The 23,728-nt window shown below is 43.7% G+C and overlaps 1 protein-coding gene, 1 long non-coding RNA gene and 1 pseudogene across 2 annotated transcripts in view; 2 read left to right on the top strand and 1 right to left on the bottom strand.

Moving 5' to 3' along the window:
- The window catches only part of LOC126106901 (alpha-actinin, sarcomeric), a 533,945-nt gene that overhangs the window by 272,287 nt on the left and 237,930 nt on the right, over positions 1-23,728 (top strand). The window lies entirely within an intron of this gene.
- Positions 1-23,728, top strand: part of LOC126106904 (uncharacterized) — a 196,931-nt gene that overhangs the window by 128,120 nt on the left and 45,083 nt on the right. The window lies entirely within an intron of this gene.
- LOC126107187 (5S ribosomal RNA) lies at positions 13,071-13,188 on the bottom strand (annotated as a pseudogene).

Below are 23,728 nucleotides of genomic sequence, written 5' to 3'. Positions count from 1 at the left end.
CAAAACTAAGTCTCCTATAACCTGTGCTGAACTGTTCGCCATGTTTTCCGCAAAGTATAGGATTTCATACTTGTTTACGTACTAGTCACGATGCGATTGCAGATTTAAATGTATTGAATTCATCATAAATGTGGGTAGCTGTGAACTGCAGTAACTATTGCAAAAAATGGTTTTCGCGTATTTATATTTCCTAGTGATTCTGAACGAAGAAATGTTAGATTGTGTATAAATGTCGGCCTGACTTAATTTTTATATTTCATTTTCGTGCTCCACATCTAAACATAATTTTGTACAATTTGATCCCAAAACAATTTCTTCCTAATAATGTAAATTTATTTTTCGTATCGATCCATTTAGCAACATTGATCGTCAACCATTAAAACGTATTTTAAACGAGTAGCAAATCACTTTACAGTGAAACTAATGTTAGTTTTGTAAACAAAATTTCTGTTCTCATTTTTAACTTTTTATATTTTGTTATCGATAATTCAGTCAACAATTATACAAAAACGTAGATCTGATAGTTTCTACATTGTCAAAATTTGTAACCTTCATTATTAATTATTAGGTGCATAAATCGTTATGTAAAAATTATTTCCGGGAAACACTATGTAAATTATACCTGAAAAAAATTTGCGATGAAGACAGTCAAAATAACTTTCATTTTAACTACATGCAGATCTAGAAGAATCTGGAAGCTATGTAGCTTACTGAAATTTTAGGCGCCAAACGCGGCATGATAGTTCCAGTTGTCTTGATTGGTCAGTGTAACTATCAAGTCCTGTCGATTTTGTTGAAATGTTGCACAATGCATTTACTTAACAAATAGTGTTTTAGGAAGTATCAAGACTTTATGAGTAAATTCTGATGATGCCAAAAAGCAACAACATTACTGCGACTTTTACTAAAAAACAATCTTGGATATATTAACTGGAAGGCATAAATAGGAACCTACACCGTAGACAACGAGACAGCCGTAGCAAGATAAGTAACATTTATCTATGCTAAAATAATGTTCCTGCCCTTATGAAATTATATAAACGTTTGGCAACACTGCAATAGGTAGTTCAGCGTTGGATATTTACTTCCTATACATCCACGAACATTTTAATTGTGAGGGATACGTAACATTGTACCCTTCAGTTGATGTCGTTGATATAGCCTAATGAAATGTAACATTCGCTTAGATTACCTCTTGTCACCTATTCTGTACCAAGCCGTAATAAAATGTACCTAAACAACTAAGGAAATGTAGCATTCAAAACACATTTCGCTCAACTTCTGTTAAGCCAGTCAATATAAAAATAGAAAGCACAAAAGTAACATTAAAGTCCATTAACGTGATAAGACGTGAAGTTTTGTAAGTAAACAGTGTTTCAAATGGCATCAAAAATGAGTGAGCCACTTTATGAAGTTTATTTTGTTTTTCTCCATTTCGAAGAGCAGTAATGTGTTTTTTTTTTCCCCTTCTCATGTTTGCTGATTTACATTCGATTTTCTCAGTCGTTCTGACTAATTTTTTGTTTCAGATTTTTAATTTTCAGTTTCAACCTAAAATTATGAGATGTGAAAACATGTTTTTTGAATATTTTAAATCTTCATTACATTACTCGTTGAACACCCTGAATTTCATAATGTGAAGATCGTTGGATCAAAAAGCCGCCATTCATATTCATATCAATAACATAAAAGGATGTACTTTGCGTATACTTTTGAGATGCGGTTACCGTTTAGGTACAAAAGCTATCTGCATTAAATATTAAGTGGGTAATTATCAGTCGTTCGAGGTACAGTACGTTTTGTGTACTTCAGTCAAATTTAGTTTCTAAGGAATAAAACGTTTTCATGATCCATCGAATCAGTTACACCAGAACTGGCAATTTTAGAACGCGCGCGCGCGCGCGCACACACACACACACACACACACACACACACACACACACACCTCCCCCAATGGAAAATTTCAGCGGACAACCATTAAAATGACGACGACGACTCATTTCCTAGGCACTGCCATTAAGACACGTTAGTGACACGCAGCAAGCGGAAGGTTAGTTCGAAGAAACTCATTTTTATCTAGCTTCTGCTTCGTGGGGAAGCTCTACGTGACGGCGGCTATTGTTTCACTCGGCGAGCCCTGCGCGGAACGGTTGCCTTCACCGGGCAGATTCGGCCCGTTCGCTGTCTTCGCGTATCTCTCGTTTCCGTGAAGTGGGCTGTCGTTGCGTAGCCTATTTCTGGCGCGCTTACTCAGAAGCGCAGCGGCAAACTATCACGTCCTGACTCAGCACAGAGAGAGAGTCGCTCTCGTGTGTGTGTGTGTGTGTCTGTGTGTGTGTGTGTGTGTGTGTGTGTGTGTGTTGTGCGCAGCATGCATGGGCCACAAGAGCCGCCTGGACGACCTCGGCGACAATCGATAACGTTCTGCATCGACTGCCACAGTGAAGGGCTACGAGGGGTGCCGTGGTCAGGGAAGGGGGCGCTCAGTGACGTCACCACAGCTGTGTGGTCGCGGGGCTTTGGGAACTTGGCTCGATATGGACGTCGCGACGATTGATTATGAATTGGGACCCGTGGATGAGACCTGGAAGGCTAAGGAGAATTGATCGTTTAGCGGAGGGTGCAACGCAGGGATTCAGCTTATCAGCTCTGTTGTTAGACTTCTACGTCGAAGAAACAGTACGGGGGGAGGGGGTTATCCGAAATTTGCGTCACCGCGGAAAAATGACTTCTTTAGCCTTCTGGATTGGCGTGATACATCGGCAAGTTTTCCGCAGCCGTCGAAAAAAATTTACCGCACGATAGATACACCACTTATCTGTGGGCTGCGCCATTTTGTTTCGGGTCGCGTAGCGGCGTGCTACGGTTCTATGGCGTGCGGATCTCATTGTGTCCCAAGCTTGCAGACCTGCACCTACATGTGGTGTCACCGCCAGACACCACACTTGCTAGGTGGTAGCTTTAAATCGGCCGGGGTCCATTAGTACATGTCGGACCCGCGTGTCGCCACTGTCAGTAATTGCAGACCTAGCGCGACCACATGGCAGGTCTAGAGAGACGGACTAGCACTCGGCCCAGTTGTACGACGACTTTGCTAGCGACTACACTGACGAAGCCTTTCTCTCATTTGCCGAGAGACAGTTAGAATAGCCTTCAGCTAAGTCCATGACTACGACCTAGCAAGGCGCCATTAGCCTTACAGTGATTGTATTTAAAGAGTCTCATTTGTATAGTCAAAAGCGATGTACCACAATGATGGAATAAAGTTAAGTAAACAGACGCTACGTACTTTTCTTTAGTGCATTAATAACGTATCCTGTTCCAGACTTCACGCCCGTCTGCGTTAGATAGCGTACATTTTGGCCTCCTCTATCTACAAGGTGTTGGCACATTTGCCGACACATCACTACAAACAAACAAAAACAATAGTAGAATGAGATTTTCTCTCTGCAGCGGAGTGTGCGCTGATAAACTTCCTGGCAGATTAAAACTGTGTGCCGGACCGAGACTCGAACTCGGGACCTTTGCCTTTCGCGGGCAAGTGCTCTACCAGCTGAGCTACCCAAGCACGACTCACGACCCGTCCTCACAGCTTCAGTTCTGCCAGTACCTCGTCTCCTACATTCCAAACTTCGCAGAAGCTCTCCTGCAGTACGCCTGTAGCGCCAGAGCCGAGGACGATGCAGATCTGTCGTACAATGCCATTCGTTGGGGGGGGGGGGGGTCTGGGTTGTGCGACCTGACCCATCTCGTCGCGTTGTACGGCCTTTCGTGAACCATTCTACACACACCCGATGCACAACTAAAGCACTTCGCCTCACATGCGCAGAAATTTCCCGGATGGATCCATCACATTCTCCCATGCTTACTTGCGCCCTGTTTCAAAGTCACTGATTTGACGGTACGGTTCGCGGGTACTCTACGTGGCATCCCACACGTCTGCTGAAGTCACACTGATCCATTACCTTCGGTTTATGGCGACGACGAGAGCCGCAAGCACATTTTACCGTTGGGTGGTGTTTCGCCACGATATCAATGTTGACCTTGAACCGACGGGCCGATATGGTTCAAATGCTAATCACTTCTGCAGAACATTCTAATGTGCATGTCTTGTGAATATGAACGTCCTACCTCTAGTCGTTCAAGGTGTTCTGTTTCATTTTTGAACAAGTGTGTGACAGCGTCATGAGAGAATAAAAACCTGAAGTGGTCAAAGATGTTTGAGTAAGAACAAAACTGTCACAAGGTGTCTTGCGTAAGGCGAAATTTCTCTCCAGTTTTTCTCACCATGCACGGTAATTAAGAAAAGCCACAACATCCGAGTGATTATTACTTACTAAACTGCTACATAGAGGGTGACTTTCTTTCTTTTACGTAAAACATGGGAATTTCTGCTCTAATGTGCCAGGAAGTGGGATAGTACACATTCTGCGGAGTGACTTGAATTGGTTTCTGGACCTACTCAAACGGCGTTTTCCAAGAACGCCGCGGCAAGTCCAAGGTCAGGGGGAACGGGTTCTACAAGCATACAGCTGCTCAAACAGGTGGATTTCCCTACGTATCGCGACACACACACACACACACACACACACACACACACACACTCACTCACTCTTCCGTGATATACAGTGTGATTCCATGACGATGGAACAAACTTTCAGGGATGATTGTGAAGTGTAAATTTATCAGTCTGAGGTAAGGGATCGTTGCCCATAAACGACCTAGTCGAAAGTTATAAGCGAAAATCGTTCTAATGTGTCTGCCAGTGGAATACACGTACCGTGACTGTTCTTGCTACCATGGTTGCTTAGAGAGCTTTCAGAGGTGATAATATGAACCAAAAATGGGGGGGGGGGGGGAATGTCCAGTAAACATGGGCTGAAAATACATACTTTAAGACGGGTGAGCGCGTGTTCATCTTCGCCACTGTAAAACACACCTGTTTACTGAACGAGTGGCCATAGTTCTTAAGCTATGTACTGTAGATCCAATATTTACTGGACATTTTCTTCTTGATTGGGCCCATACTACGATCTCTGAAAGTTGCCTACCCTACAAGCTAAGCAACATCATCATCGTCATAAACTAAAGGCTACGCCTTGTCGATTTAGCCACGTCTCTCTGTCCATTGTCATCCTTTTAAATTTTTCATACTTCTTTGATATTATTAAAATACGTTGCTCTTGGCCTGCCTCTCGGTTTTTTCCCTGAAACTTGTCCTCCAAATACATTCCTTAGGAACTGATTAGGTCTCATTATGTGCCCTATCATTTTTGATTTTCTTCTTCCTATACAATTTAGCAGCGTCCTGTTCTCATTCACTTCTCATAAGACCCGTTCATTACTTTTTCTATCTACCCAGCTTGTTTTCGTCATTTTTCTCCATATCCACATTTCCATTGCTTCCAGTCTCTCTATCTCTGCGTTTCCCAGTGTCCACGCTTCACACCTGTATGTTAAGACACTCCAGACTAAAGTTTTGGCAGACATTTTCCTACTTTCTAGGCTTATATGATTGTCCGTTATTACATTCCTTTTATTTTGGAAAGCTTGCTTTGCCAAGGCTATTCTTCTTCTTATATCTGTGATACATTTATTTTCGTCAGTGATAGTGGTCCGCAAACAACAGAAGTTCTCAACCTGCTCTAGAACATCATCTAGTTAAAACTTTACCATTTTCTTTTGTCTTCCCTACTACCATAGTTTTTGTTTTCTTCTTATTTATTTTTAGATCAAATTCTCTTAGGATTTTGGCAAAATTTAGCAACATATAACTCTATTTCCTTTACTGAGTCAGCAAGTACTACTATATCATCTGCAAAACGGATCCAGTGTATTCTTTGGGGAGAGCTAAAGCGCAGGATAAAAAAAGTACAACGTCAAAAGCAAAGATGCCTTAGTGAAAGAGTGGATTAACTTTACACTTGCGTACACAAAAAAAGGTGGAATCTATGCCTCGCCGTTTAGAAGCTGTGATCGAAGCAGAAGGTGGCAATACAGAATTTTAAATTGGGCCTGAAAGTGAACTTCACCGTGTATGTCTACTTTTGTACCTGACCGATGTTTCATTTGTATGCTCAGGATGTCAGTATATGGAATTATTATTAATTATGCAGTTTATATGTTGTTTTTCAGTTCCTAACATGTCTGTTGATGTCACAGAAAGTGAATACATGATAGTTTCTTGATTGGTTTTGACTTCAACTGTTATTTTCAGGGTGAATGTAGACTTGAGTACCCGACTGTGCAGTTCACGGCACGAGGTTGTGGTTAGGTTAGAACACGAGTTTAAATTCAGGGCTACAAAACGCGCCGTATGCTGCATTTTAGTCACTGGTCGCTTCAAACAGCTGCCGACTCAGCATGTACCATTTCTATCTGCTTCGCGGCGGCGGCGGCTTCCAACATTGTTCCGCGCTACACATCCACAGCGTTTGTGAAGTGATCCGCCGTTCTTGTGTGTCTCTTAAAACCGTGCAGTAGTCGTAGCCGATGTGGCAATACTCGCAGCGGCAAGCGACAGACGTCAATTATCAAGCAAATTTAGTCGGACTATAGCTTGCTTCGATACTTTTTGATAGTCATTTGAAAGCAGTAGCAGCCTTACGCAGAAACTTTGCAACATTCCCGCGGGTGTCGTAATTTTTCGTAAGCATAGCATGTCGCAGAATGAACAAAAAAAGTTCCGTTATCTGTATCCGTACAGTGCGAAACACGGCGAAGTGCATAGCAGAATATACTTCTCCTGTACGCGGTGTAAACGACAACTGTTGGAGACGGACTACGATGGTGTAGAAGAAGTCGAGGCGAAAAATTTGATATTGGAAACATCCGGTATAGTAAACTAGAAAACTGGCTTGCGGAAGCCACCTAAGCTGTAGCGCAGCGCGAACTTCGAATATAGTCTCGCGCTCTTGTAACGCCACCGCCTCAGCCATTTAAAACTCATTTATTTTTATCGCTACTATCGTCCTTGAATATACACACATTTTCCTGCCACTTACAAATTGTAAAACCGACTGAGGGTATTTTTGTTCCCTCGTTGAAACTACAAGAAAATGTGTATTTTTCTCACTAGACGCGTTTCGCTTTCTTGAAGTAAAGCATCATCAGTGGTCTGTAATTAAAAATACTGTGTTTACAATTTGATTTGTGTTGTTTAGATCAGAAAGCAGTTCGTTAACAAGTTATTAGTTTTTCAAAAAAATGTTCAAATGTATGTGAAATCTTGTGGGACATAACTGCTAAGGTCATCAGTCCCTAAGCTTACACACTGCTTAACCTAGATTATCCTAAGGACACACACACACACACACACACACACACACACACACACACACACACACACACACGCCCGAGGGAGGACTCGAACCTCCGCCTGACCAGCGGCACAGTGCAGGACTGCAGCGTCATAGACCGCTCGGCTAATCCCGCGCGGCTATTAGTTTTTACTTAGGATAATTTCTGCTTGGCTTTTGCTTACATAAGGAAATGCTGTTTGCTAGCACTTTCTTGGTTTCTTTCGTCGTTAGGCACTGACAAATATGGTCTAATTTTACGCTGCTTTGCAGAGCTATACATTTTTGTGTTTAATTGTGTACTTCTAAGCGGCTGTCTTTGTTTTCTAGTGTTGCCAACGTTGTCAGTAGTTTTTCTTTGATCTATTTTTTTCTCTCTTTGTAGTTCATTTTATGTGTGTTGTAGTTAGTTATGTTTGTGCAAGACAAATGGAGTGGTATGGAGTTAAAACGTTTTTGAAGCAGATGAGTGGACAGTAAGTGCACAGTAGTGTGATTGCGAGTGAGTTTAAAAGAAAAAGGTAAGGATCAGGAAGTGAATTGAGAAAGAAAAGCATTCGGCACATTGTGATGCATCCGAAAAACCAGGCAGAAATACTGTTAAGTAAAAACCAACAATTTGTTAACGAACTGTTTGTCGAACTAGAAAACAAATCAGATTGCAAATATCTTTAATGTCCGCCCCCGGTAGCTGAGTGGTCAGCGCGGCAGCATGCCAATCCTAAGGGCCCGGGTACGATTCCCGGCTGGGTCTGAGATTTTTTCCTCTTCAGGGACTATGTTGTGTTGTCCTAATCATCATCATCCCCATCTACGCACAACTCGCTGAAGTGGCGTAAAATCGAAAAACTTACACCCGGCGAAAGGTCTACCCGACGGGAGCCCCACTCACACAACATTTACATTTATTTATATCTTTCATTACATACTACTGAAGACGTTTTACTTCAATAAAGCAGAACGCGTCTGGTGATAAAAACACGCATTTTCTGGTAGTTGTACCGACGTAACAATAATAAACTTAGAAATTGTAAAGCAACTACGAACAATATGGCCACACAAATCAATAATGTGAAATTGGCGTTTGTGTATTACCTCTATATTGTGAATTTTAATTGCGTAAAATTAACAAATTGTTTTATTCCTGTGGCTCCGTAACATGGGTCTACTGTGCTTGTAAACACAATTAGCAATTTATGTGATCGCTCTAAGCTTGTGGTTATAACTTATAGATACCAGTGCCTACCAATTTTAATTGTATATTACAGCGCTGATGATGGTCACTAAGTGACCGAAAATCGACTTTGCTGACAATAAAACAACAAAATACAGCCAATGCTGATTTTCCTTCCAATTCTAACAATTAGCATTGTTTTTTTATTTTATTTTTTATTTTCTTCGTTGCCCTCAAACGTAACTTCTACCAGTGTTAACGAAATCAGAAATTCCAAAAACCTGACCAAGTCGTTGTCGTAAGAAGGGGAATATCGTAGCTTAGGTGGCGTTTGTAGGGCGGTTTGTTTCCTTACTTGATTGACCCAAAGTGTCCCATATCAACTTTGTCGTCTATACTTGCTCTGCACGACTGTTGTTCGTTGTATATATTTATCGTTTTCTCTCTGTGTACCACGTATTAGGTTTTCTTCTGTACCACTTGCGTATAGAGCACGAGAAAAAGAAGTGCTTAACTTAAATGGTTCTATGCGCGCAGTAATTAGTATTGTCTTGTCTTTACGATCTCTATGTGGCTATTTGAATATTTCTAGATTCATCATGATAAATGCTGAGTCTTGAAGCTTTGTAAGTAGATTTTCTTCAAATGTTTGCCAGTTCAGGTATTAAGCATTTCCGTGACATGTGACCGTCTGTGCTGCCCTTCTTTGTGCACGTGCAGTATCCCCTACTTACCACATTTGGAATGTATACTCCACACAAGCAGTTTTTTAAGATGAGACGCGCGCAGTCTCTTTTGAAGACTGTTTTTCCCCAATATCCTGCCCAGGAACCGTATTGAGATTCAAATATGAGTGCAATATTTAGAGACTTGTAATAAATGGTGACTAGATGGTAATGTGGCGAGTGTACATAATAAGTTCCAGCTCTTTCGGCCACTGAATGACTTGCCGGAACGAGTGATTGAGCAGAGGTACACGTCAGTAGCAACGGTTACTCCTCTCCTCTGTCCCAGTTTTCCGTCTGTTTCCAGGAATGTGTGCTTCGCCACTGTGGCATTAAAAACAGATTACTACAGGACGGTTACGAAAATACGTGGAGATTTCCTTAGTCGTACGGAGGTACCGTTAGGTAACCAGACCACTTCCGTCTTAGCAGTTACATATTCAAAAATGATGTGACATATATTATTTACTAGTAGAATTTTCTTCAGTTGAAACATCCGGGCTGAGAGGCAGTGATCGATGTATAAAATTTCTACGTGACGTTTCGTCTCTATCTGTGGGAGGCATCATCTGAGGTCATCCGGCTACTGCTACCTCAGAAGATGTCTCCCGCAGATGGAGGCGAAACGTCACGTAGAAATTTTATACATCGACCACGGCCTCTCAGCCCGGAAGTTTCAACTGAAGAAAACACCGGCCGTGAAAGCCTACATTGTAGTAGACTTTTGCTACAACTGTAAGCTATTAGAATACACTGGCAGTTCGTGACTGCTAAAGGAAGGCGCGCGGTGTGTGTGTGTGTGTGTGTGTGTGTGTGTGTGTGTGTGTGTGTGTGTGTGCGCGCGCGCGCGCTACCAGTATTAATTTTGTTGGTGTTTGCTTCTTGTTCACAAGGAATGCATAGATCCGACAGGACAATGATTTTACATATGTTTCGTATGATGCAACGTATTTCGAGTGGAAAGCCTCTTCATCAGGCTCTATAATGGCTGTAGGAACCATATATTTGAGATCCACAGTCATTTTTCTGTGCAGTCATTGTTTGGAGTTTGCCGACGAACGCATGAATGCTTCCTCTTTCATTGAGTATTACACCAGTTAAGATGTTTCTTCAATTAGTTTGAGGCCTGCCATTCTTTTTGCTTGTCATCATCCTTGATTTAGGCAGTTACATCTCAAATATTTCCATGTCCTCCGTTCTGAGTCTTCAGTATCGTAATTCGTCCTTTTTTCAAATCACCTTCATTTTTACCCCTTTTCAGTTTTTTCGCTGCTCATTCTTTTGTTCCTTTTTTCTTTCCCCTTTTTTTCCTTCCCCCCTTCTTTTTTCCTCCCCCCCTTCTTTTTTCCTCCCCCCCTTCTTTTTTCCTCCCCCCTTCTTTTTTCCTCCCCCCTTCTTTTTTCCTCCCCCCTTCTTTCTTCCTCCCCCCTTCTTTCTTCCTCCCCCCTTCTTTCTTCCTCCCCCCTTCTTTCTTCCTCCCCCCCTTCTTTCTTCCTCCCCCCTTCCTTTTTCCTTCCCCCCCTTCTTTTTTCCATCCCCCCCTTCTTTTTTCCATCCCCCCCTTCTTTTTTCCATCCCCCCCTTCTTTTTTCCATCCCCCCCTTCTTTTTTCCATCCCCCCTTCTTTTTTCCATCCCCCCCTTCTTTTTTCCATCCCCCCTTCTTTTTTCCATCCCCCCTTCTTTTTTCCATCCCCCCTTCTTTTTTCCATCCCCCCCTTCTTTTTTCCACCCCCCCTTCTTTTTTCCATCCCCCCTTCTTTTTTCCTTCCCCCCTTCTTTTTTCCATCCCCCCTTCTTTTTTCCTTCCAGCTGTGGCTTTGAGTGCAATGTCAAGCAATTACCCCGCGGTGTGGGTACTCGGCGGGTCCGCGGTGTACCCGTGCGCTGCGGAAGTGTGCCACCGTCTGCCCACGGCCAGAAAGCTGCCCTGCCCTGCCCTGTCCTGTCTCTCTCCGCTCCACGCTCCAACGCTCTCGAGCGACAGTCGCGGCCACTGCGGGCCGCGAGAAAGCTGCACGCCGATGCTCTTTCTGTGTCCGCTTTGAATGCCGTGGTTACCGCGTGACGTGGAAAAATAGATAGCAGCTTGTTGTTGTTTTCAGTCCGACAACCCGCTGTCTGTACTTAAGGCTCGGCCTCTCTTAACAGTTCTTACCCCCATGCTTCCTCCCATTACCGAACGGACTATTCCTTGATGTCTCAAGATGTGTCCTATCGAAAGACCCTTTCTTGTAGTCAAGCTGTGCCGCAAATTTTTTTTTCTCAGTTCGATTCGGTACCTCCTCATTTGTTATTCCATCTGCCCATCTAACCTTCAACATCGTTCTATGACATACATTTTCAAAGATTCTATTCTCTTCTTTTCTGATGTGGTATCGTCCAGAGATCGCAGGGCCACACCAAAGTCGGCAACGCACTTTGATACCAATGAGGTCAATATAGAGCTGAGCATGGAAGCGCTCTGTCCCATTCGTGACCTAATTGGAATCTGTCAACATCATCGTGTAGTACTAATGTGTTATTCAAGACTTACCTGGAAATTTACTTTTGTAAATGTTCAACATTCTACTCCAAGAGAAGAATCTGTTAATAAGTGCATTTTATGATGCTTTAACAGCCAACAGTCGTAAATTGTCAGGCACTCCCTTTGCAAAGGATCTCAGTTTTCTGACTGGATTCGTGATTTCCTATCAGAAAGGTCACAGTTCTTACTAATTGACTGAAAGCCATCCTGTTACCCATAACTAATATTTGTCTTTCCCGAAGGAATTGTTAGAGGCCTTGTGCTGTTCCTGATCTACCTAAATGATTGGGCAGATATTATGAGCAGCCGTCTTAAGTTGGTTAAGGATGATGCTGTTGCTTATCCTCTAATAAAGTCATCAGAAGGTGAAACCAAATTGCAAAACCAGTTATAAAAGATATCTGTATCGTGCGAAAAGTGGCAGTTGCCTCTAACTGGTGGAAAGTGCGAGGTCATCCCCATGAGTGCTAAAAGGAATGCGTTAAATTTCGGTTATGCGATTAATCAGTCAAATCTAAAGGCCGTAAATTCAACTAAATACTTAATAATTACAATTAGGACAACTTAAATTGGAAAGAACACACAGAAAATGTTGTTGGGAAGGCGAAACAAAGACTAAGATTTATTTGCAGACTACTTAGAAGATGCAACAGATCTACTAAAGAGAGTGCCTACTCAACACTTGTACGTACTCTGTTGGAGACTGCTGCGCGGTGTGGGATCCTTACCAGAAAGCCGGCCGTTGTGGCCGTGCGGTTCTAGGCGCTGCAGTCTGGAACTGCGTGGTCGCTACGGTCGCAGGTTCGAATCCTGCCTCGGGCATGGATGTGTGTGAGGTTAGTTAGGTTTAAGTAGTTCTAAGTTCTAGGGGACTGATGACCTCAGAAGTTGTCCCATAGTGCTCAGAGCCATTTGATCCTTACCAGAAAGGATTGACGAAGTACATCAAGAAAGTTCAAAGATGAGCAGCACCTTTTGTATTATCGAGAAAGAGGGGGAGAGTGCCACGGAAGTGGTACGGAATTTGGAGTGGACATAATTAAAACAATGGCATTTTTCGTTGTGGTGGAATCGTCTCACGAAAATTCCATCACCAACTTTCGTCTCCGAATGCGAGAATATTTTGTTGACTACCTCAACTCCATATGAACAGGCGATGAAGGCCGAATGATTCAGACCGGCCGCCGTGTCAACCTCAGACCATAGGCGTCACTGGATGCGGATATGGAGGGACTTGTGTTCAGCACACCGCTCTCCCGGTCGTATGTCAGTTTACGAGACCAGAGCCGCTACTTCTCAGTCAAGTAGCACCTCAGTTTGCTTCACAAGGGTTGAGTGCACCCTTCTTGCCAACAGCACTTGGCAGAACGGATGGTCACCCATCCAAGTGCTAGCCCAGCCCGGCAGCGCTTAACTTCGGTGATCAGACGGGAACCGGTGCTACCACTGCGGCAAGCCCGTTGGCGATATTTTGTTGACGCCGACGTACTGAGGGAGAAACATTCATCATAATAAAATAAGGAAAATCAGAGCTCGGACAGAAAGGTACAGGCGTTCTTTTTTCCGCGCGCTATTTGAGATAGGGATAACAGAGAATTATTGTGAAGATGGTTCGATGAACCCTCTGCTAGCCACTTAAATGTAATTTGTAGAGTATCCATGTGGATGTAGTTGTATCAAGTTAAGTAAATCGAACAAATATTTCGTATGCTGTAGTTCAAGCGAACCATCTCCAAGAGCAATCAAAGAACGCAATGTTCTGTCCGGACGATTATAGTTTCGTCTAGTCGTGCCATCTGAGCTGCTTATCGTTCACATTTAACGTCCATACAACGCTGCAGTCCAGACAAATACCTTCAGTGAAAACTTTCTAACATTTTAATTTGCATTAGATATTAACAAAGTACTCTTTTTCAGATTCCTCGGCCATCGTCAATTGTTTTGCTGTCTAAGTTCAAAATGGTTCAAATGGCTCTCAGCACTATGGGACTTAACATCTATGGTCATCAGTCCCCTAGAAATTAGAACTACTTAAACCTAACTAACCTAAGGACAGCACACAACACCCAGCCATCACGAGGCAGAGAAAATCCCTGACCCCGCCGGGAATCGAACCCGGAAAGTTGCTGTAGCGAAACTATTGTACTATTGTTACTGTCTCATTACTTCATGTAGTTCCCTCAGCATCGCGTGATTTGATCCGAGTATACTCCATTACCTTTCACGATCTTATAATCTGTTTTCAGAAAACTGTTGTCATTGTTTCGTCTTCAGTCCAGAGACTGGTTTGGTACAGTTCTCCATGCCATTCTGTTTCGTGCGAACCACTTGATCTCCGAATAATTACTGCAAGCTACATCCATCTAAATCTGCTTACTGTATTCATCTCTTGGTCTCCGTCTACGATTTTTATCCCCCACGCTTCCCTCCAGTATTAATTTGATGATTCCGTGATGCCTCAGAATGTGTTCTACCAACCGGTCCTTTCTTCTAGTCAGGTCGTGCCACAAATTTCTCTTCTCCCCACTTGTGTTCGGTACCTCCTCATTAGTTACGTGATCAACCCATCTAATCTCCAGCATTATTCTGTAGCACCACATTTCAAAAGCCTATACTCTCTTCTTGTCTAAACTGTTCATCGTCCGTGTTTCACTTCCATACATCGCCACACTCAATACAAAAACTTTCAAAAAATAGTTCCTAACACTTAAATCTGTATTGGATGTTTACAAAATTCTCTCCTTCAGGAAAGCGTACACGTAATATGGTGTCTGTTTCCGTCATCATCAGTTATTTGCTGCCCAAATAGCAAAACTCACCTACTAGTTTCAGTGTCTCGTTTCCTAATCTAATTCTGTCAGTATCATCTGATTTAATTCGACTACATTCCGACATCCACCTTTGGATTTATTTTATACGTTCATCTTATATTCTCCTTTCAAGACTTAGTGCATGCCGTTCAAGTGCTCTTCCAAGTCCTTAGCTGTGTGTGACAGAATTGCAGTGTCAGCGCCAAACCTCAAAGATTTTATTTCTTCTCCCGGAACTTCGCTTTCCAAATTTCTCCTTGAATTCCTCTACCGTTTGCTGACGTTCACATTGAATAACCCTTTCTCATTCCCTTATCGACCCCGGCTTCCCTTTCACGTCCTTTGCCATTTAAAACTGCAGTCCTGTTCCTGTAAAAGTCGTAGAAAGCGTTTCTCTCCCCGTACTCTACTCCTCTTACTTCCAGAATATCAAAGAGTGTATTCTACCCAACACTGTCGAAAAGTTCTGTAAGTTGAGGGCTGATAGTGAGTGGATTTATTAGTATGGAGTTTGATTTTTATTTTTTTACTTGATGTTCGTCAGTGTCTTCGGCGTGGCGGTAAGTTGCAGCGTCTCAGTCACGTTGCCCAGAACCGGATAGAACCATCCTGAAACTCACGTGTTGAACCATCAGCAGCTAAACTCACGTGTTGCTGACGAGATAACGCTCCCGAACTACGCGTCTTACGATCTGACCGACCCATAAGGAGGCTTGGAGGTGGTCAAATGGGGGTGGAACCGCGGACGGCTGCCGGGAGCGGACACGCCGTTAGCTCTCTTCTGCTGGCAGCTTCCAAACCGATCAGAAGCCCTCCATACCTGCTCTTTTGGGCGGCTGCCCATTCAGCCTCGGCGGCTTCTCCACGCCTGCCTTTCTTTAGGGCATTAAAACTTCATACAGTTTAAACTATGTTTTATTCTTCACTTCAATGGGTGCCTACTGCTTTCCCCTCGTGGCCAATCCTGACGCATTAACAGGTCCTTTAAATGTGCGAACGCTATTAAGGGAGGTTTACTTTTCTTCAGGCAATCATCTAAAATCAGTCGTAGGCCCAGTATTGCTTCGCGTGTTCCTACATTCCTTCGGAAACCAAACTCGTTGCACGTTATCACTCTTTGATACCAGAGATTTCGTGTTGAATTCGTTAGTGTTCTTGATAGGCGTGAAATCGCGCTCGTTAAGGGATACTCACAGAAAGAGTTAAAGGGCACTAAATATATTTTTGCCAGGTTTCCGCGCAGCAGTTAACTGGACTTCCAAGGAGAAGTCGTGGGTGACGGCTGCCATGCCGTTCGCAGGGAAGCTGTACGAGGTGCATTCAAGTTCTAAGGCCTCCGATTTTTTTTTTCTGATTAACTACTCACCCGAAATCGATGAAACTGGCGTTACTTCTCGACGTAATCGCCCTGCAGACGTACACATTTTTCACAACGCTGACGCCATGATTCCATGGCAGCGGCGAAGGCTTCTTTAGGAGTCTGTTTTGACCACTGGAAAATCGCTGAGGCAATAGCATCACAGCTGGTGAATGTGCGACCACGGAGAGTGTCTTTCATTGTTGGAAAAAGCCAAAAGTCACTAGGAGCCAGGTCAGGTGAGTAGGGAGCATGAGGAATCACTTCAAAGTTATCACTAAGAAACTGTTGCGTAAAGTTAGCTCGATGTGCGGGTGCGTTGTCTTGGTGAAACAGCACACGCGCAGCCCTTCCCGGACGTTTTTGTTGCAGTGCAGGAAGGAATTTGTTCTTCAAAACATTTTCGTAGGATGCACCTGTTACCGTAGTGCCCTTTGGAACGCAATGGGTAAGGATTACGCCCTCGCTGTTCCAGAACATGGACACCATCATTTTTTCAGCACTGGCGGTTACCCGAAATATTTTTGGTGGCGGTGAATCTGTGTGCTTCCATTGAGCTGACTGGCGCTTTGTTTCTGGATTGAAAAATGGCATCCACGTCTCATCCATTGTCACAACCGACGAAAAGAAAGTCCCATTCGTGCTGTCGTTGCGCGTCAACATTGCTCAGCAACATGCCACACGGGCAACCATGTGGTCGTCCGTCAACGTTCGTGGCACCCACCTGGATGACACTTTTCGCATTTTCAGGTCGTCATGCAGGATTGTGTGCACAGAACCCACAGAAATGCCAACTCTGGAGGCGATCCCCCAAAACAATTCCCTCCATTTTCTCGATCGTGTCGTCAGACCGGCTTGTGCGAGCCCGAGGTTGTTTCGGTTTGTTGTCACACGATGTTCTGCCTTTATTAAACTGTCGCACCCACGAACGCACTTTCGACACATCCATAACTCCATCACCACATGTCTGCTTCAACTGTCGATGAATTTCAATTGGTTTCACACCACGCGAATTCAGAAAACGAATGATTGCACGCTGTTCAAGTGAGGAAAACGTCGCCATTTTAAGTATTTAAAACAGTTTTCATTCTTGCCGCTGGGGGTAAAATTTCATCTGCCGTACGGCGCTGCCATCTCTGGGACGTCTTGACAATGAACGCGGCCTCATTTTAAAACGATGCGCATGTTTCTATCTCTTTCCAGTCCGGAGAAAAAAAATCGGAGGCCTTAGAACTTGAATGCACCTCGTAATCAATCCGAAGGTTAGTCTGAGTGTGTAAACAACTGGAAAGTTGCCGTGACAGCGGATTTAGTAACTCTTAGATGAGCCGTTTCGTGATTGCCGTAACGGTAGAGATAACGGGCTGTGGGCTCCCGTGCGCAATGACGCACGTTGGCAGGCCTGCGTGTTGTTTTGGCCTTGGAACAGGTCGGCCGGCGAGTGGCTTGTAAAGTTTGTTTACTTTGGAGCTAAGCGAGGCGCCTTTGGTGCCACCGCTCCGGGGATTGTCTCAGCCAGTAACTGGCATCGCACGCAAAAGCTGTTGTGTCTGGCACCTAACCAAATAGACCCGTGTTTGGATTCACCTTGTCATAGATGTGTGGCTCATACGCTGCACAGGAAAGGGCTGTTAATAAAATAATGATATATTGACATTTTCACCAAAAATATCGGTCTGTATCGAAAGTGTCGCCTTTGAAATGGCAGTACCAAATACCGAATGCCGATATTTTTTATATTATATTTTTTCACAATTTTTGGTAAATATTTGAAATTGTTTTCTTGAAATTGTAGGAGTCTTACTACTTTTTGAGCTTTCGTCACGTCCTTTCTTTCTCTTTGACTGTGTGAAGCAAATACATGTTGGCACAAAGGTAGTAGTCAGATTGCGCTGGGGGAAGGCGATGTGGATGAAATAACAAGATTTCCGTCGCGAAGAAATGGCACACCAGTTGCGTAAAAAAATAGTTTTAACTCAACTAGTTTCCTATTCCTACATATCGGCAGTCTTCAAAAACAGTTGCTGAAAGTGAAGAACAAAATTTAAACGACAAAATCGGTCTTTGCGGAGGTTGGAGACGTGTGAGGGGGAAATGCTGACGTATCGGCGCTACCAACAGTAACTGCGACGTTTAGCTTCAGTCTGTAACTTTGACACTACAAGTGCTAGGTCGCTAGCGTTTGCAGAAATGAAAAAAGCAGGGACGTAGACATGAAATGAAATGTACCGGACTAATCGCACATGTGACGAAACCGATCGCCGGACCCATCGAACACCTTTTATTGTGCCACGTACATGCTGTTACCATTATTAGCCGAGCGTGAACGTGCATCGTTTTCCTTTTAGTTCTATCTCTAAGGGGATAAATAGACTTCTACCTTGTTTATGTACAGAATATCTAATAATAAACAAAAGCTGACAGTATATTTACAATATGCAGCCGAGATTTTTACTGGCCAGTACGTCTATAAATTTTCTGTCGGTACATCGATACTTTTTTCATTATATCGAGGGCCAGTAATGCCATTTCTTTAAATATCGATTTTTGGTTTTTCGTTATTTTTAAAAAATGCGAACACTCCTGGTACAGAATGATCCCAAACTTACATCGAAAAAATTCCAGAGACTCTTCAGGAATATTTTTTGTCTCTCCTGGTTTTTGCCAGCCGTAGTGGCCGTGCGGTTCTAGGCGCTACAGTCTGGAGCCGAGCGACCCGTACGGTCGCAGGTTCGAATCCTGCCTCGGGCATGGATGTATGTGATGTCCTTAGGTTAGGTTTAATTAGTTCTAAGTTCTAGGCGACTGATGACCTCAGAAGTTAAGTCGCATAGTGCTCGGAGCCATTTGAACCATTTAGTATTCTGCTGTATCCATTTTCAATGAGCTGCCGCAAGCAATTAAAAAGAACACCTAATAGTAATGAAAGCACGTTTAAATCCAATCTGAAAATTTCCTTATGGCTCACTGCTTCCATTCTGTTGGCGAGTTCCCGGGAAAAAAATGGAGTTAATTCCTGTGTCATATTGTTTATCTACATCTACATCGCTACTGTCAAGTGCGTGGTAGAGGTTTCATCGAATCACCTTCAAGCTGTTTCTCTACTGTTTCATTCTCGAACAGCGCGCAGGGAAAACGCACACTTAAATCTTTCCGTGCGAGCTCTGTTTTCTCTCATTTTATCATAATGATCATTTGTCCTCATGTAGGTAGGCGCCAACACAATATTTTCACATTCGGAGGAGCTGGTTGGTGATTGAAATTTCATGAGAAGATCCTGCCACAGTGAAAAACACCTTTGTTTTAATGACTGCCACCCCAATCCGTGCATCATATCTGTGGCACTCTTCCGTATTTCGCGAAAATGTAAAACGAGCTGCACGTCTGTGAACGTTTTCGGTGTCCTCCATCAGTCCCATCTATTCTAATCCCACACCGCACAGCAATATTCTAAAAGAGGACGGACAAGTGTAGTGTAGGCAGTCTCTTTAGTAGATCTGTTACATTTTCTAAGTGTTCTGCCAATAAGTCACAGTCATTTATTTACTTTACCCACAACATTGTCTATGTGATCGTTCCAATTTAAGTTATTCGTAATTGTAATCCCTTAGTATTTAGTTGGACTCGCAGTCGTTAGATGTGTGTGATTTACCGCATTAAGAAAAAAATGGTTCAATGGCTCTGAGCACTATGGGACTAAACTGCTACCGTCATCCCCTAGAACTTAGAACTGCTTAAACCTAACTAACCTAAAGACATCACACACACATCCATGCCCGAGGCAGGATTCGAACCTGCGACCGTAGCGGTCGCGCGGTTCCAGACTGTAGCGCCTAGAACCGCTCGGCCACTCTGGCCGGCCCGCATTAAGATTTTCACGTTGTACGCATGTGGATAACTTCACAATTGTCATTATCTAGAGTCAATTTCCACTTTTCGCACCATGCAGATACCTTGTCTAAATCATTCTGCAATTTAGTTCTATCATTTGATGACTTTACAAGGCAGCATTACTTGCACACAGCCGGCCGGTGTGGCCGTGCGGTTAAAGGCGCTTCAGTCTGGAACCGCGTGACCGCTACGGTCGCGGGTTCGAGTCCTGCCTCGGGCATGGATGTGTGTGATGTCCTTAGGTTAGTTAGGTTTAATTAGTTCTAAGTTCTAGGCGACTGATGACCTCAGAAGTTAAGTCGCATAGCGCTCAGAGCCACTTGCACACAGTCGAAGAGGGCTGCTCAGATTGTCTCCTGCGCCGTGTATGTTAGATCAGGAACAGCAGAGGCCCTACAGCACGTCCCTGGGGATCGCCAGATATCAGCTCTGCTTCACTCGAAGTCTTTCTTTCAGTTACTACGAAACTGACAGGAAAGCACGAATTTAGTCGCACAACTGAGACAGTACTCCGTAGGCACGGAGCTGGATTAGAAGTCGCTTGCGAGGAACCGTGCCAAGCCTTCTGGAACTCTATAAACGTGGAATAATTTGAGATTCCTTGTCGGTAGGATTCAGTGCTTCGTGTGAATAAAGAGCCAGTTGTGTTCCACAATAATGATATTTTCTGAATCCAATTTTCCAATAAATAATTTTCTTCGATATTATTTATAATGTTGAAACACATTATATGTGCCAAAATCGTATTTCAAATCGGCATTAGTGATATGGGTGCGGTCCGAAAAAACGTTTCTCCAGAAACAACAAACATGGGTATCGTTAATTCACACAGTAAACATAAACACCACCATAAGTAGAATGATACCCGAATATTTATTATTTCTTGCATATCAAGCGTTTTTACCTTTATCACGCGCCGCTCAAGGTGGCGCAGGGGTTGACACATTGGACTCGCTTTAGAAATGAACACGATTCACATCGCCGTCTGGCCATCCAGATTTAGGTTTCCCGCGATTTCCTAAGGCGGCTAAGGCAAGTTCCACGATGGTTCCTTTGAAAAGGGCACGTCCGATTTCCTTCCGCATCCTTTCGTAAGCAGAGCGTTTGCTCCGTCTCTTAACGACTGTGCTGTCGATAGACGTTAACATCTAATCTTCCATCTTTCCATCATCATCACGCCACTTAAGGAGACTTTCCTCTAAAAAGGGCGTGAAATACTTATATAGTGCAGGTTAAGCAAAGGAAGAAAAACGATTGCAACAGCATTCGAAATGGCGTCACAGAAATATGTTGGTTAAATTTAGTTCACTTTTTTTGAGTCATCAGTGTTCTGACTGGTTCGATGCGGCCCGACATGAACTCCTCTCCTGTGCCGACCTGTTCATCTCAGAGTAGTACTTGCAAGCTTACGTCGTCAATTATTTGCTGGCTATATTCCAGTCTGTCTTCTTCTACTGCTCCCTCTAATACCATGGAAGTCTCCCCAATGTCTTAATAGATGTCCTCTCATCCTGTCCATTCTTCTTGTCAGGGTTTCCCACATATTCCTTTCCGATTCTGCTCAGGACCACCTCATTCCTTCATCAGGCCACCTAATTTTTATCATTGGGTCTGTAGCATCACATCTCAAATAATTCGATTTCCTTGTGTTCCAGTTGTCCATGTTTCACTACCGTACAATGCTGTGCTCCAGACGTACATTCTCAGAAATTTCTTCCTCAAATTAAGGCCTATGGCCGTTGCTCACTTACCATCGAAAAAGCACTTGATCTCTCGGAACTGAAGAACTCTCCAGTCATTGGCGACCGCCACGGCAAATCACCTGCAACTGCTTGCAGACTGTTTACTCAGTGGCTTAGCGTCTGCATCTGCTGTATTTCATGGAATCACACTCCCAAGCGACCCTTTACCAACTCGCGCCACACAGGAGTTCCTTTGTTAGTAGCTTCGTCTAGAGAGAGTGGCCAACCGGACGAAATGGCGGCCATTTTTCTGCCAAACTGCGGGCGGTACTTTTGAATGGCCAGTAGTGGAGTACACACTCACCGAATCAAAAGCACAAGACAATTGCCTTTCTTTACAGCTATAATATACTCATAGTAGCCTACCACGTACAGCACAGGAAAATTTGATACAGTGGCTGTAAAAATTATTCGTTACTTGCATTTATCTCCTTCAAAGTTCGTTTACTAGACATATTGCAATGAAAGTAACGTAAATAAAAAAAATACTGTATAGCATTTGTTTTGTATCGGAAGTGAATGACGCTAAATATTTAACGTACCTGTATTACGTCAGATGAATGAAAGTTGTAAGCGGTTGTTTACTTGTGACACGCAAAAAGTGTGAGACGTATTAGTACTTCTTGTAACGTCTTCAAACTTTTTGCATGTCACAGGTAAACAACTGCTTACGACTTTCTTCCTCTCGTAGATAACAAACGAAACAGATTTCAAAAATCAGGTAATGTTAAATGTAGGCTACTGTAATAACGACCAAACATAACAAGGAAACTACCGTATTCCTTCTACCCCACAGCAAGGAGGCCTATTAAAAAACTGTCTTCAAGAGTACCTGCAATTATTTACTACGAATAATGTTTCAGCAACCACGGCAACTGCGGAAAACGTGCCGATAACTTGCCTGCGTCGACAGTAAGGCAATAATACTGAAACCAAAATAATGCCTAGTGTTCTAATTCGGAACGAAATAATGTTTGACGCTATGAAGTCGAATCAGCATGACACAACAATTACAGCAACTTTCGTTTCCAGCACGGACTGTCATATACTGGCTTCAGAAAAGCTTGTGATGCTACCTGTATGCACGCAAACGCTAATTACGTACTAAAAACGATATACAACTAAATCGAACATGCATGCACAACGCGCATCAAGTCTCTCAATAATTCAAATACCTTTTAATCGTTTCCAAAAGTTATCTCAACTTCAATTCAACTCAAAAGCACGGCAAACATAGGAAGCGCGAGAGACGTTTGGCAGAAAAATGTCGCGAAAGCTAATCAACCAATCACGGGCAACTTCACCTGTGGCCGCTCTCTCCCTATACAGGCTCTCTAGCTTCGTGTGCTGGTAGCTTTAGACTCAAAAGTAGTGCTAGTTGTGTTGCATGGTTGTGGGACCTGTGACCAGTGGAAAGATTTCCGGGACAAACGTCACGGTGCCTGTGTGTGTGTGAAGCTCTGTGTTAACACGGTACCCTTCCTGATCCCGGGGCAGGCGTCGTCGAGTGCCGCCTGCCCGTTCTGAGGAAGGGAGAGCAACGAGGCGCCAAGCGGGCCAGCCGCACTACGCGGACGGTCTTCAAGGAACGCCGCCACACTAACAGCCAGCCTGCAGCCTCCTTACCACCAGCAAAATCCGTGTTGCAGTCACAAACGTAGCTACCATAAAGTAATGTCAGGCTAAAGTACACTACTGCCCATTAAAACTGCTACACCACGAAGATGACGTGCTACAGACGCGAAATTTAACCGACAGGAAGAAGATGCTGTGATATGCAAATGATTAGATTTTCAGAGCATTCACACAAGGTTGGCGCCGGTGGTGACACCTACAACGTGCTGACATGAGGAAAGTTTCCAACCCATTTCTCATAAACAAACAGCAGTTGACCGGCGTTACCCGGTGAAACGTTGTTGTGATGCCTCGTGTAAGGAGGAGAAATGCGTACCATCACGTTTCCGACTTTGATAAAGATCGGGTTGTAGCCTATCGCGATTGCGGTTTATCGTATCGCGACATTGCTGCTCGCGTTGGTCGAGATCCAATGACTGTTAGCAGAATATGGAATCGGTGGGTTCAGGAGGGTAATTAGGAACGCCGTGCTGTATCACAACGGCCTCGTATCACTAGCAGTCGAGATGACAGGCATCTTATCCGCATGGCTGTAACGGATCGTGCACTCACGTCTCAATCCCTGAGTCA

The sequence above is a fragment of the Schistocerca cancellata genome, chromosome 10 (assembly GCF_023864275.1).
Source record: "Schistocerca cancellata isolate TAMUIC-IGC-003103 chromosome 10, iqSchCanc2.1, whole genome shotgun sequence".
Lineage (NCBI taxonomy): Eukaryota > Metazoa > Arthropoda > Insecta > Orthoptera > Acrididae > Schistocerca > Schistocerca cancellata.
This window is presented reverse-complemented; position numbering and strand designations above follow the sequence as displayed.